This window comes from Onychostruthus taczanowskii, unplaced genomic scaffold, assembly GCF_017590055.1.
Source record: "Onychostruthus taczanowskii isolate IOZ18803 unplaced genomic scaffold, ASM1759005v1 scaffold92, whole genome shotgun sequence".
Lineage (NCBI taxonomy): Eukaryota > Metazoa > Chordata > Aves > Passeriformes > Passeridae > Onychostruthus > Onychostruthus taczanowskii.
This window is the reverse complement of record NW_024507213.1, coordinates 1,194,168-1,210,231: the sequence shown is the minus strand read 5'-3', so window position 1 is coordinate 1,210,231 and position 16,064 is coordinate 1,194,168. Positions and strand designations below refer to the sequence as shown.

Genomic DNA, 16,064 nt, shown 5'->3' with positions numbered 1-16,064 from the left:
ACACATTAATATCTAACACAATAGTTTGAGGGAGTGGAAGAAGGAGAAAGGGTCATCTCTCTCATCTTGCGATTATCAAAAAGACTGACATAAATTTTGTGGCACTTCCCTATGGAGGGAAGTATTACCCACCTTTCCAACTTGAATACACAGCTATAACATCTTTAAAAAGGCATAGATGTAAGTGGTACACACTAGGGAAAAGTTCACTCTGTGTTGTGGCACCTCACCCGTTAAAATCAGAAATGTGGTTTGATTTATTTTTCCCCCATTTTACTTGGGAGGGCATGTAAAATCACATAGAGACATCTACTAAAAAAATGCCTATTGCTTGTTACCTTTTTCAAATGCAAGTTTCACTAATGCCATGCAGAAGTTTTGGCTGAAAAAGGCTCGGTAAAAGCTATCAAAGACATTGTCTGAAACAAGGAACAGTCCTTCCACGTGGACCTTTTATCTGTGGAAGTCTCTGCCCCAACACATGATACCATCCTGACCTCCTTCAGCAAGGTCAGCCTATCAGAAAATGTGGAAAACCCGAAGGTTTCATTTCCAATTAGCCACCAAATTCACATGTGCTGTCTCTAAAGTGTTGTTGTCTTTAGGCATACATCTGATGGCTACAGATGAAAAGATGCTTTTAATTTATTTTTGGAAATTAGATTACGCTATCAGTAGCCCACAGATTGGCGTGCACCCCCTGAATATCACACTTGCTGTCTGACAGCAGTAACAAAGATGGACGTTTGTGTAAAGGAAACTGTTTTTCATCACTTGCAAGCCACCACCATGCTATTTGGATAAAGAATTCACAGAGATAGAGAGGCACAGTAGCACAGATAAACGGCATCACAACCTTTTAACGTGAAGGAAATAGCAAGGAGAGCACATAATTTTTGTCTTCTGCCTTAATATATTCAACTGAGACCAGGTATAGGCAAATATATTTAATCAGGACAAACAAATTACACTTTTCACTGCACAAAAACAGTAAAAAATTCATAATCCTAAAACAGGTTGAAGTGACTAGCAGTAGAATTATTCTGAAAGCGTGGTTCTACTGCACAACCAAAATCACACAGACACACAGCAGACACTCCAAATGCAATTATAATTATTAAAAAAAACCAAACAGCACTGCTACAGGGACACAGAATATGGGTCCATCATTGCAGGTATTGAAGTCAAACACTGACTTTAATTTGACTTAAACTGACTTTTAAACTGATTTGCCTAACTTTTAAATCTTTAAATTAGCCTTTAATTCAGGCTTTATGTGAAGCAACTGATTATTACCTACTTTCTCACAGTAAAATTCATTGTCCTGCTTCTGTGTATGAGACACTGAGAACTGTGGACCATTTCTAGGAAGGCCCACAAAGTTGAGCAGAGCAAGCCCATCACCAGGAGGCCTAAATTTATCATAAAGGTGCTGGCAAATCAGCTAAAAAAGGAAAAAAATAGCAAGGTTTTCTGCAAAACAAGCATTCTTCTTTATCCCCCCTTCTCCCACAGCCATCTTATCTTAATTTAGAATAGCTGTGGGGAGCACATTATCCAGCTACCTCCAGGAAAACACAGAATGTTTGGATACAGCCCTAATTAAAACAAAACTAATGTGACAGCCTGGAATAGTGGGAGGTGTCCCTTGGAAAGGGACATGGAAAGGAGTGGAATGAGATGGGCTTTAAGGTGCCTTCCATCCCAAAGCACCCAGCAATTCCATGATCCTGGATTGTGTGGTTGTTCTCTGCCCACCTCACACAGCACAAATTTACACAAAGTGCACCAAAATCCCCTTCCCTGAGGCTGTTCCTCCGGCACGGAATTGTTTTACAACACCTATTTAACACAGAGACGTCAGCACTAACAATAGCAACGCTGCTATCTCGGCAAATTACAGCTGAGTGGTGTTTGCCCCACCAGGAGCCCTGTGCTGAGAGGCTGATAAGCCAAAAAGGCCCACTGAATTCCCAAATCAGGACTAAAACAACCTAAAGAAAAAAGAAATATTGGGGCAGTTCTGCTCTGGAGTCCTGCTGGCATCCCGAACTGGAAAGCAGACTAGTAGAGGAGAAGATGACCAAACAACACAATTTTACATCCAAGGATTCTGAATTTGGGACAAGCGTGTAAATTGCAGACATAATTCTATTAAAATTAAAATTAAGGGGAAAAAGTATATCGTTGAAAAGGAGATGTTCGTTGCTAAGATTTTCCTTGCAACTACAGCAAGGAACAGCTCAGTTATTTGTCCTTCATCGCCAAAGCCACAGTAGGGAAACTGCAAACAGTTCCAGGGAGATGCAGTGGAAGTGGTTAAAGATCAGGATACCACAACAAACAGTTAACCGGCTGGGATATCAAGATAAACAGCTCTTGCTTACTGCAGGAGTGAAAGAAAACATCATTAACACCTCACTAAGCTAATTTGACAAGCAACACGTCTTTGGTTTGGATCACATTTCCGAGGTGATTCTGTAAATTCGTAACGGTGAATTTTAGATTTTTTTTCCTTAGCTTTGTAAATTCCTGCACTTTGCTGCTCCCCAGATGAATTTAAATTTCTCACCATCCTTACAGCTGCTGTAGCTCTCTGGCTCTGCCTCATCTGCAGATGTAACTAATGTGCTTTCTACTTCCCCTTCAGATCATTCAAGAAAACATTATGTAAAACACTGAAGCACTAAACACTTCATTTATACAGAGAGGGAGCAGACCTGGAAGAGGTCCCAGGGGACAACAGACTGACTGTGACTGATACACTGCTGCCCTTCAATATCTGTTTTACTGTTTGTTGGGATTTTATTTTTTCAAATTTTTATTTTTTTTAAAGGTGCAGGAAGATGAACACAGAAGCATTTAAAAACTGTGTTCCCTTAATCAGAAATCAGTCATCACATATCCACCAGGTCTATATTTTGAGCTTAAGAAATAAAAACAAAAATTACAAGCTTATGACAGAAATGCCATTTTTCCCTGAACTCTCACCCTGCCCACTGTTTGTCTTCTAGGGATGAAAAAGAAGTCTTCTTAATCACAAGACACAAAATATTTCAGAAATAACTGAGAAGTTTCTCAGTATTTCTTCTAGATTCTTATGCTTGCAGGAAGATGTGCTTCACGTAAGAAAATAACAGGTATTAAAAAATGATACAACATATTTTTCACATAAGATTCCAAAACTGAAAGTCACATTATTGTAGGGAGGCAGTGAATTTTAATTTTGCATTAAGTAACATATATCTGCTATGTAATCTTTGCATTACTTCACTCCATTAAATATAAGAATTATCATACCTAAGGCAATAATTATCAGAGGTTATGCACTGAAAGGAGACATTCACACAACAATGCCTCTCTTCTGAGTCAAAATCTGAAATTAAACACTAACAGTGAGTTTATTTCAAATAACAACAGTTTTTCACTGTGTCTATATGAAAAAAGAAATGCTGAAAACTCTCATTACATCTGCTTTGCTGGTTGTGATTTTTCCCTGTATCAGTAAAATATTCTAACAAACCTTTCTAACAATGTTTTTTACCCACAATATATTTAAGGAATTCTATACTGCCACAAAATTAGATAGATTCTGTCCTTGTTGTCCTGGTAAAGTATAGCAGATATATAGATGTATAGATATATAGATATAGATGTATTTATAGATATATATGTTGTATTTGTGACCCTCTCTCCTATTAATTCTTAACCCACAGGATTTAAATTTTTCCTTCTCTCTTTTGAAAACTAATTAACAAATAATTTCTGGAGAGAGCACACTTCACAGATACTTAGGTCTGATTCTGAAATGAAAATATTCCCAGAGTGTGAACTGAATGACAGAGGTTTAATCACACAAGTCGACCTTGTACAGACTGTTACAGGCTCTAACTCAGCTCACTCAGCTTCCACTGCTCCAGCCCAGAGAACTTTTCCTATCCTGGGTGAGACACAGAGGTCCCTGTGCTCTGCCCCTAAAACAGCATTTCAGACTGAGCTAGCACTCCCACAATCACCTACATCCTCACAGACAGATGCTGCCTCCTGCAAGGTATTGCCCAAGCAATGTCCTTTCACCAAGGAAATATCAAACAAGGATTTGTGGGGGAAAAAAAATAAATTCCAGAGCAGCCCACCAGCACGGAGCAGCTGTGCAGTCCCTGTCTGGCTTCTTGGAGTCTGTGAAAGCAGCTGTGACCCCTGTGCTGGAGCAGGAAAGCCCTGCAGATCCACACAACAACAAATCCTTTTGTCACTGCCCTGTTCTGAGCACAGAATCACAGAATCAGAGAATGTTGAAGGGACCTTAAATCCCACCCAGTGCCAGCCCAGCCATGGCAGGGACACCTCCCACTGTCCCAGGCTGCTCCAGCCCCAGTGTCCAGCCTGGCCTTGGGCACTGCCAGGGATCCAGGGCAGCCCCAGCTGCTCTGGGCACCCTGTGCCAGGGCCTGCCCACCCTCACAGGGAACAATTTCTTCATAATATTTCACCTAAATTTCCCCCGTTTCATTTCTACCCATTCCCCCTTGTCGTGTCCCTCCAGTTCCCAAGACAAAGTCCTTTCCCTGCAGCCCCTTCACGTCCCGGAAGGTGCTCTCAGGTCTCCACACAAACTGTCCTTCACAGCATGAAAAAAACCAATTTTCTCAGCTTGTTTTCATAGCAGAGGTGCCCCAGTTCTCCTTACCAGCTCCATTAAAAAATCCTAAAAAAAATACCAGCCACCTAGAAAAATCCTGCTAGGGGAAGCTGCTAAAAGGTGTACAGGTGAGCTACCCTGAAGTCCCCCACCCATGCCTTTGTCTACTGCTGGTGCTGAAAGCAAATTCTTTACTACAGAGTCTGAATGTCTTATTTAAAACTAATTAAACTGGAATTAATTGAATTTCAGAGGAATTGTTACAAAAGGAAGTCCTGCCTTGCATATGAGATACAGCAACTTTCTTTTTCTCAGTTGAGAACTGGAGCTCTTGCAAGACAGGCTGTGATTCCCTGTTAAATATCAGCTGCTTCTTCTACTACACAGTCTCTGAAAGAAGGTAGAATCAACACTTGGATAAAAATAAGCTTTCACTATGGAAATACCTAAGAATTTAAAAGAGAAAAATGTTAATGAAAATTCATGTACAGGGTTAAAGAATATGACCTACAAATGAATGATGCTGACACTTACACAAAGAAAGTATTGTTACAAGCTTGAATCTGGAAAGCATTATACCATTTTTATTTCTTAAGTCAATCAGTGAGTGGTCTTGATTTTTTAAAGCTGTGCCACTATTATCTCGAGGGAAATCATTCAGCAGTAACTATGACATCCCTGGGTGTGGTAATAAAACGAGCACACTGGACTTGCACAATACAGTGATGACAACGTGAAAGCAGAAGTTGCTTTTGTAACAGCAGACTCTAGGAAGCTAGAAAAAATTACACAGCACCATGGAAGCCAAGAAATCTGTCAGGTTACATCAGACAGTGTAAAAATATGATCACCAACTCCAAAAAACAAGTTTAACACAAAAACCCTGCCTGCAAAAAGCTTCCCCCCTGATGAAGGCATTGCAGACTCTAGAGCAAAACAGCTGACGTGATTGAAATTGCTCTCAGGTTTTTACCACACGCTGCAGAAACCTTCAGAACTGCCACCCCATTACCTCCATGTCCACTGGAAAATTAAATTCCTTCTGGATTCACTATTTGGTATGGGAGCAGCTCCCAGGTATTTTTTGGAGAGTGCTCCCACTGTTCCTCACACCCTCAACCCCACACATTCATGGTGCTGTGGGCCCTGTAAGGATTGGGGTGAAAAGAGGAAAACCACAGAGAAACTGGGACCATCACCAGGTGCTAGAACACAGTGACACCCATCCCCACAAGGACAAGGAAGGCTCTGTCACTCCTTCCACCCCTCATCCAGCCTGGGCAGCAGGCGCTGATCCTGACAGCTCTTCCTGGAGTTACTGCCTGGGAAGGAGCTCTGGAGGTCTGAACATCAGTATTTATGTGACCTGCAGCTCTGTGCAATCACGAGAAACAGTGCCACATAAACCCTCTCATACAGGAATTTAACTTTTCACGAGATTTTCTTCATCTCTTTAGTGTAGCTCAGTTATTTTTTCCTGATTTGTCTCCTAAACACACACACACACACAATTTGTACCCATTTGTCCTAGGATATACTCTATTCCCTGGCTTCCCGTTTTCTTTTCCCTCTGTCATGTTCGGACTCCATAATTTATAGATAAATAAATTTCTCAGACAGTAATTCTTTCTGTTGGACTAAAGCTCCATGTAGCTTTGGCTACATACATGTTACTTTCTCTATCTCTCATACCACACAACCTTCCTCTCAATTTCACCTTGCATTTCTTGACTGTGAATGATCAGGACTGTACATTTAATTTCAAATATAAACCATGTTGAAGCAGATAGTGAAAATCCACAGAAAACAGACACAGACTTTAATACTGATTGTGTTCAAATGTCACATAAGTCTATTTGCATGTTTCATTTCTTTCCTTTAACCCTGTCACATGTACCCTCTGTAAGAATCACCAGGATACAGGAATTATCTACATTTTAGGATGCCTGGTTCTCCAGATAGTTTTGGAGTTAAAAACTGTAAATGAAAATAGTAATAACATCAGATAATTCTTAAATACCCCCTTCCAAGAAAAAAGAAAGCCATGTACATAGGTTGGAGTACCAAAACCACCTACTGAGCAAGTAACTACTGGATTTCTTTCATAAAAGGCATTATATCTATATGTCTTTCCTTAAAGCCTTTGGAAAACTTCCTTGTTTAATCTCTACACTCCTCAGAAACACCGTATTTCACATATCTACACCATCAGCTACTTCTGTGAAGCTTAATCCCACCCAGGCTGAAAGGGTCTTTAGCTACTGAATTTTGACAGCTGTGGCATGGTCTGGTCAGGATCTACCCAGGCTGTGATTCCACTGCCTCAAAGTGCTCTGTAACCATTTTTTCAGACTTACTCTAAAAAATATTGCTCATGAGAACACTTCGTCCTAACCTTAAACCTATACACACACACACACAGATATATATATATATTTATACATATATATATGTATATATGCAAGACCCAAATAATATCTTTGTAAAAAGTGATTTTTTGGTACGTTTTTCCAAAAAAGGCATGAACTGAATGAAGTTGCAGAGTATTTGCACCACAGAAATGCTCATTTCTCAAGGTGCTAAGCCACAGAAACCTGACATTATATTCCCCCCACCCCACCCACCCATTTTTTTGACCACAGTGCAAATGAGTCCCTTAAAATTAGAAATACACTGAATACTAAAATTAACTGCGGTGGTAATACTCAGCACTTGTAACATCAGTTATTTCTGACACTTTTTTGCTTTTCTTCCCCCCAATGGTAATCACATAAATTGAAAAAAAAAATCTAAGCAATTGGAGTAAAAAAGCCAAAGGCAAAAATCTATAAAAATCAGGTGCAGAAGTTACTTCTTAGAACAATAAATATGGAATGGGCAACTATACCTTATAATTCCACAATGATAACATGATTATGTGAAGAACCAACAATTCAAGCACTTTGTTGGATTTGGTATGAAATTACTATTTCACTATGCAAAAACTGGCAGGTTTGCACTTTGTGCATGCACCCCAAATGCTTTATTCCTCTTGTATGCTTCCCCTCCTTTTATCACTCCCTTCTGTACTTCAGGCAATATTGTTCATTCAAGTCCCTGCTAAGCCTCTGCCTCTGAAGGGAGCTAACAAAGAGGAGTGAAGCAGGACACCCTTAAAGGACCTTTATTTATTTTTTTTTCACCTTTTCCCTCATTAATTCCACGGCTCCAGGCAGGATCAGATGTGTTCCCACCTCGCTGAGCAGCAGCAATGTCTGTGAGCAATGGAACTACTGAAGGCTGGTTTCCTATGGCTATGACTCTTGTGCTGGATCCCCTAATGTCTAAAAAGGTGAGAAATCCAGGCAAAGCTTTTCCCTTATTTAATGCATTCATAACTTCTCTCTCCCATGAGGATTTGCTAGTGTCTAATAATACAGTTGATCTCATTCCACAGCTTTTTCCAAAGCAGGCACATGAATAGGGTCTCTTTTTCTCCATCCAGGCACCTATTTCCATGAAACTAGTAGGAACCTGATATCTCTGAGACCTTTACTCCTGTCAAATCTGTTTGAAATTGTCCAGGAGTTTCAGAAGTTACTGGGGGGAAAGGGAGGAGGTAAGAGGCTGGCAGTCAGCAGAGGCACACAGCATGACCACATAAGCTTTGTTTCCTTAGGAAGCAGGGTAAAACACTTGCACTTTTTATTATTTTTAAAATCTGCCCTAAATGAATTAGGAAATCAGCTTTACTTGGAGATCTAAACTTGTTTTCTTCCTTGTTTTTCATGTAATTTATAGTGAGGCAATAATACAATAGACTCTAGACATAACATCTGGATTCAGGTCTCAGGGCTTTAATGCATGAACAGTTCACCACTGTGTTAAGAGAGATTTCAGAGGGAAAGCCTTATGAGATAGCTTAAATCAGAATTTATTTCCTAGAGGCTAAGAACAGAATATGGGCCCATTACCATAAAACAACTGCCACACAAACTTATCACACAGCACCTTCCTTCAGTTTGAGGTTTGAGCCTCCCTGAAAGTATGACAGGATACCTGCCAAGGATTTTTAATCTAATGTGATGGATTTTTTGTTTGGTTGTTTTTGTTTTTTGTTTTTTTGTTTTTTTCAAATATTCTTCATTTATGTTCAGGTTTCCAACTCAAAAATTATTCCAGAAAAAAACCACAGCTTATTTTAGTAAAATGCTTAAAGGAGCAGAGTGAAGTTCTTTTTCTGAACAGTCACAAAGCATATGTAGCATGAACATGAAACACTGAAAAAAGCACCATGCAAGCCTTTAAAAACCTCCAGAGAAGTTTCTGCATTATGAAAGGTACACCCATATAAATGTGCTTTCAGCCAAAACTCTCCAGAATAAAAGCAAGACTCGCAGGAGTGCTGGTGATATTACTATCAGTAAAGGTTCCAAGGTAACAAAATATAAATGATTAATACTTCCAAGATTAAAAGAAACACCACCACATTACGTGCTGCATAATAGGAGTATTTTAATTCTACCTGTCAACTGATCCTATTCCTACATGTGAAGCCCAGACTGCAGCTTTCCTTTCAAAAATATAATAAAGCACAACTGAAATGTCTGGAGTAATAACTGTCAGATATGAAGACAACTTGTCTTGGGAGCTGCTTCCCTTCAAACACTTGACCTTTAGGCTCTGGGAAGTAATGGAAACTATAAAGTGCTGGGTGAATACACCCTTGGAGCTGAAGTTTTGCAAGAATCTGGGTCTGATTCCCCCCGAATATGCAGGCAGTAAACAGCTCCAGGACTGCACATGACTTTTTTTTCTTTCTCCCCACCTCTTTGGAAAGTAAATGTATAACCACGTGAATAAGCATGAGATAATGCCTAGACCGAGGCAAAATATAAAAGTGTTCCCAGCTAAGCACTACAAACAATTTTCCAGTGTGAGTAATAACACTGCACTCATTTAGAACAACCATTGACTATTTTCAGGATGGTATTTTACCCTTTGTTTGAAAAAAAAAATGATCCCTTCAGAATGTTGACAGCCACTTGCTCAAGCCTTCAATATCCAAACAACTAATTACTTAATAAAAACTTCATTGACTGGAGTTATCCTATCCCATTTAAAAAAAAAAAAAAAAAAAAAGGCAACAGATTGAAGACTGTGCACCTAATCTGAGCAATCTGAACATCTGTGTATGCTGCACCCCACCCAGAAACGTGGAAATAACTCAATGCATCATGAGATGTATGTACTGAGTATGAAAAACTTCCAGTAAAGCCAAAATTCCAAGCAGCACTGAGTTCATAGAAGGACATAAACACTTCTATAAATTGTCAAGACATGAATAGAACATTTCTTTCCATCCAAGAGCCTAAAGAAATCAACAACACCAACAAAAAAAAAAAAAAAAAAAAAAAAAAAAAAACCACACACCAAAAAACCAGCCAAAATCTTATTTTCGTAGAAGAATCAAATCTTATTTTCATTACTTTCTTATTTTTCTTATTTTCATAGAAAGAAATCAGCAGAAGTTCTCAGGTTCAGGAATGGAATGCAGGTGAAAAATACTTTACTGATTTCTCTCTCCCTACAGTTACATCCCTATTGTTATTTGGTCAATTTCATCAGCAGAAAAAGATCCCCCCCACCCCTTAGGGTACTCTTTAAGTAAGCTTTAAGAAATACAAGAATGGAAGGAGTATTTTTAAAAATCAAGGAGTACTTCACTTTGTTTCCTTGTAAAACACTGTCAGAGAGGTAGAAATTTGACAACCAACATTTGCTCTAGACTACACACTCTGGTAATAGCAGGATGGATATTTTTACAGCTAGCAGAGACTCTCACATGGCAGGAGGTGGGTCGAGGGGTCCATTTTCCCCCTTCTTGTGTCACAAGAATAACCCTTTCAAGAACAGTGAAGTGCTTGTGACCACAGTGGTCCCAAACACGGAGCCACGAGGCGAAGCCAGCTCTCACATGGAATTAGTGACACAGGGGTGCAGCTCAAACTTGAACCATTCCCAGGTTCAGCAGGAGCAGAAGAACATCTTGAACTCCAGACTGATGGTCCGTGGGGCCATGTCCCCCAAAAATGTCTGGAGGAACAATTGTGTGACTCCAGTCAGAACTACATGTTCTATCATGTAAGAATAATTAAAATATGACATTTTTATTCCATAGGTAAAGACCGTTTCAGAGCATTAACTCATCATAGGTCATTCCTGAGTGATCAAATGTCACTTCACCCTGAATAATATGATTCTTAAGTTCTCTGTCAGATCCATTCATGGGCACTTCAAATTCAACTCCAGCAAGTAATTTTCCTATATGGATCATTATAATGATAAATGGCATCAAAATCTTTGCATTCAAGAAACCCATATTAAGTTTTACTAATAGTTCTAATAAAAATAGATTTTCTAAAAATTCAAATCACCTGAATCTATCTAAAGACAAAAAAAAATTCCTATCTTAAATCTCCTAAATCTCTTACCTAATGCTTAAAATGAACACAATTATAATACATCTTCTCACAATGGAAGTTTCTACTCAGATGAAAAGCTGGAATGGATTCAATTAGAAAATATTTTTCCTTGAAATCTTATAAATTCTCATCTGCAAAAGAAATATAGTTCACAGATAAAAAAGTTAGACTAAACTGGTTGCTAGCAACACAAACAAAACATTTGCTTTCTTTTCTGCATAATACCGTTTTCAAAAGTTTTCATGACGAAGTATTTAGAGAATTAATGTTTTGTTAAGCCAAGCCAACCCTGGACGAAGGAAAGCATTTTTTCCCTCACCATTAGGATTCTGTAGAGCACAACTGGAGACTTCATGGGATCATGTTTTAGAACATGAGGCGCTCAGACACATCAGGGCATTTTATTTGCAGAACAAAACAGAGGCAACAATTTCCAGGGAATCAAGTGAAATGAGTGAAGTCTCCTTAATTTTGCAGTTTTCCCAGCACAGAGGCAGGGACAGGCTTCCTCTGGATGGCCCCAGGAGTTTGTCAGAGGCCAAGAGCAGAACACTTATCACAGAAACGCCTCCATGTGGCAAAGAACCTCAGAATTTAATTTCATCTTTGCAGTAATTTCAGCGGAGGGAAAACATCATTGTTCAGGTCTGTTGTGTTTAATTTTCTTAATTTTTACTTTCCAGCAAACCAGCACAAAAGGGAGAATCTGTGGATTTTCTGAAATCTATAGCAGTAGAACTAAAGGTTTCCTATGAGCCACAAAATGCTGGGATTTTGTGATTTTTTTTTTGGCTTTGGTTTTTTCCTTTGTGCTTGTTCAATTTTTAAACACTCATATTATCTTATTAGAATAATAATATAATATTAAGATACTAACACTGCTATCTTTTTTACTACAGAATAATAAAATGCTAGCAGTGGGATCACCTTAAAGAACATGTGGTTGAGCTAGTGCTGTTTAACACAACTGATAAGAAGAAAAAAAACACCAACCAACCAAAAAAAAAACCCAAAAAAACCCCCACCACCCAAAAAGCAAACAAACAACCCAACAAACAAACAAACAAAACCACCAAAGAACCAACAACCAGAGAACAATGCATACACTGAAATGATAAAAAAAGGCAAAACTCAATAAACATATATTTCAGTCAGCAACAAGCTGAAAAAGAAGATGCACAGCAGCAAATGCAAGCTGAAGATGGAGAGGTAACTTTTCCATTAAAGCACAAAACGTCTCAGTGCCAAACGTCAACCAACAGTTATCAGCATTAAAAAAAAAAAAAAAAAATAATTTAAAAAAAATCACTATTCTAAAATTATGGGTAAAATAAGATCCAAAGGGATGTCTGTCAAGAAGCTATTTTCAAGGGCAGGTTCTGGTTCTGGTGACTTGGGGAAGCCCTGCCCAGGGAGCTCTGATGCAATACCTGACTCCAAGACCACCCTACACAGAGCCCTGCACACTGACAGAGTGGTAAAAAGTTTAATTTTACCATTTTTCTGATTTCATATCAATATTTCGCTGTCAGACAGTGCTTGGTGAGACAATGGCATGTCCAGGGCTAAACAAGCCTGACATGTTCACGTTGGGTTTTTTTGACAAGGATAAAACAAGTACTTGCATGGTCTGAGCTGTCCTCAGGCAAGCAGTTATCTGCACTTTGCTAAATATAACTTAACTGAGGTTCTCAGCAGCCTCCTGCACTGCATGCTCAGCCACAGACCTGCAAAAACCTGGCCCCAAATAACATCTAAAACTGTCCCTGCCTGAGGAAACAGGAGAGACCCACCACCATTTCTGAAACTACAAAACCGATCACTGAACGTGCTCCCCACCAGAGCAACGCGAGGGTTTCCTTAGGGACCCACAAGGAAAATGCTCCTTTGAGCAAATCCCACCTTGTGCACACGGAAATACACGAGGAGACTTTTGAAAAGAAGCCATTCCACGCTCCAGGACAGCTGGTTTAAACACGTGAGATGTGATTATTTATCCTGGGATGAAAGCTGGGGGAAAGTGGTGCTTTCAAGCCCCACGCAGCTGAACTGCAATGACGCTGGCAGGGTGAAGCAGCCCAGGCTGGGAAGCAGAGCTGTGCTAGTGACTGCACCAGCCCACACAAACAGGAGCCAGAGATGAACCAGAGCAGCAGCACAGCACACTGGAAGAGGCTCTTTGCTGCCAAAACCCCAAACTATAGAAATGCATTAAAAAAAAAAAAAAATAGGGAGATATCGCTATGCTGCGCCTGACTTGCAGAATTGCAAAATTAAGAATATTATTTCATGTTTTGCAAGACCAGAGTCCTGCAGCCAGTAGTCAACAGCACTCGGACCAACCTCAGAGCTCACTGGATTTCTTTTTTTTTTTTTTTGGCTTGTTAACATTTAAACAATGACTAAAATAAATAAAAGTTAAGTAAGGATGCTCAACATTGCGGAATAATTTCTTTACCCTTACTTTGAGCCACTGGAAAGTGGTGATGGTAATCACAGCAAATGTTGCTTGAAATTAGTACCAAGGAACAAAAGAAAATAGGTAACTGCTATGCAAATTTCTGCATAATTATGTCAGGGGACACAGACACTTGCAAAAGCAGCATGTTTATTGTCTCTACCTTTTGCTTTTATCTACTGGAGTGCAGCAAACTGGAAATTAAAACAAAAATGAGGCCATACTAACTGAATGTGGGGATGAAATTTCCAAGAAGCAAAAGAGATCTGATAATAATTTCATCACCTTTATGTGTTGAAATCTACCTGAAACACAGCCTTCCATAGCAGATGCAGGAACCTCCATTGTTAAGCCTTTAAAATTACATTGGAAATACTTGGGTCTTCAAAATCCAGAAGTTTAACTTGAAAAATACGTGTAATTTGTCCACTATCTGCCCAATCCAACTTCTAGCAAGTTGGGGTTCCTCAGAGATAGTGAGGACTAACCCAAAACACAACATTCCTGCACCAAGAACTACAGAGCAGCTACTTCCAAAACACATGGAACACAGAAAGGGCATTAAAAAGTTACTAGAAACTGCACAAAAGTGCAAAATGGACTCTCCAAGTTTACACACTCTTTCCAGAAAGGCTGTATCTCACACATCTGAGTACTTATATTTGGAAGATCATAAGGGAAAACGAGACAAACAGCAAATAAATCTATTTCACCTCTCTCTAAATAAACTTGAGCAGAATCTTATGAGGTAGGAGGCATCTTATCAGATATCTCAAGTATCAACACTGGTGTGCACAGAATCATCCACTGTGTGCAGAATTAAGTAGCTACAGCTCTCAGCAATCATGATTTCTCTTTCTTAAACCTGAAGTTAAAGGTAGTTTACCACACAAGATCACAGTGATGACCACCTGTGTCACGTCTGAATGAATTTCAGAGAACCCTTTCCAGAAAAGAAGATGCACCACCAAGTGAATAAACCCTCTGTGGCTCTAGAGATTACAGGGTATAAGAAACATGTCCAGGAAATCAGGCTTCTGTTTTTGTCTAAATAAAGTCTCAGGAATTAACTGATATCTTACCTTCATACAAAGTTCATAGATTAATAATTCAGGGCGGTATTCTACTATAATAATTAACTGATATGTTACTTTTGTATAAATTTAACAGATTAGCAATTTAGGGTAGCATTCTATACAAATAATAGGACTGCAGCTAAAACTGTGCAATTGCAAAACTGTTTTTAGGGACATTATTCTCTTTCCCCCACACATAGTGAGGCAGATCTCATCAATGGAGAACAAAACACTTTTGTCATACCACTCCCAAGAGGAAGGACAGCTCTCTGCAGAACTGCAAGATAATTCACGTCAAAATGAGGAGGAATCCTAACTACTATGAAAACAAATACTGTATTTCAAAACCCGCAGGGAGGAGCCCATTGTGCAAGAGGTCAGGATACTTACTGCTCCTCTACTTCAGTTCATTAATTGTAGCTAAGGATGGATTTATTTATAAGTTCTCTATCATGCCATGATTATTGCCTCTCTTCTCTAAACCAGTAACATCAGTCTTATATACAAGCTTCCTTTTCCTTTCCACTGGTTCTCAAGTTAAAAAATAGCAACTGAAAAGCAAAATCCAAACAGGATGACTCCTCTCACTTTTCTCCTTGATATATTGGGAGCAACATTTAAATATAACATTATATTTAAATAAGCTGTAAGTAAAACAAACAATAATACAAATCAACTGTGATGGCTGACTTGTCCAGAAAGCAGCCACTTCTTGGCAGAAAAGTTGGGAAGTTGCAGTGTTGGAGGAGTCGATGAAACAATCCCTCCTAGCATGAGAACTGCTGCCTAGAGGAAACATGAAGCACTTCTCTGTTCAGGGGAAGACTTTTTACCTCTGCAATTCTAAACTGGGTTCACACTATTTCAGACAAAGGGCACTTGGATGTGGTGGTGCCTGGAGAGCTCAAAGGTGGAATCCCACAGTTCACTCTGTTCTGAACAGAGAGGGATCCTTCCACGCACCCTTTGGGGTGAAATCAGATGTTGGATGGATTGTGGAGGCCTGGAGAACAGAGAGGGATCCTTCCACGCACCCTTTGGGGTGAAATCGGATGTTGGATGGATAGTGGAGGCCTGGAGCTCAGCACAAGAAAAACAAGGAGCTGCTGGAGCAGATCCAGAGGAAGCCATGGAGCTGCTCCAGGGTTGGAACTCCTCTTGTCCCTGCCATGGCTGGGCTGGCACTGGGTGGGTTTTGGGGTCCCTTCCAGGCCAAAGCATTCCACAATTTCATGACTTTAAAGTGAATCCTATCAAGTAGTGAAAAGCAATGATACAAAAATCTCAGAGCGATTTAATCCCCCAGAGTGATGGAACATTAGCATATTTTGGCCCTACTCAACTTGTAAGAATGTAAGGGAATTACAATCTCCTAGTGTTAATATTTTCAGCCATGGCAACACCGTGATTTCAGGGAAGGTAAC

The 16,064-nt window shown here is 39.5% G+C and overlaps 1 protein-coding gene across 1 annotated transcript in view; it reads right to left on the bottom strand.

Moving 5' to 3' along the window:
* XRCC4 (X-ray repair cross complementing 4) overlaps positions 1–16,064 on the bottom strand; it is a 147,786-nt gene that overhangs the window by 93,166 nt on the left and 38,556 nt on the right. The gene's annotated exons all lie outside the window — the stretch shown is intronic.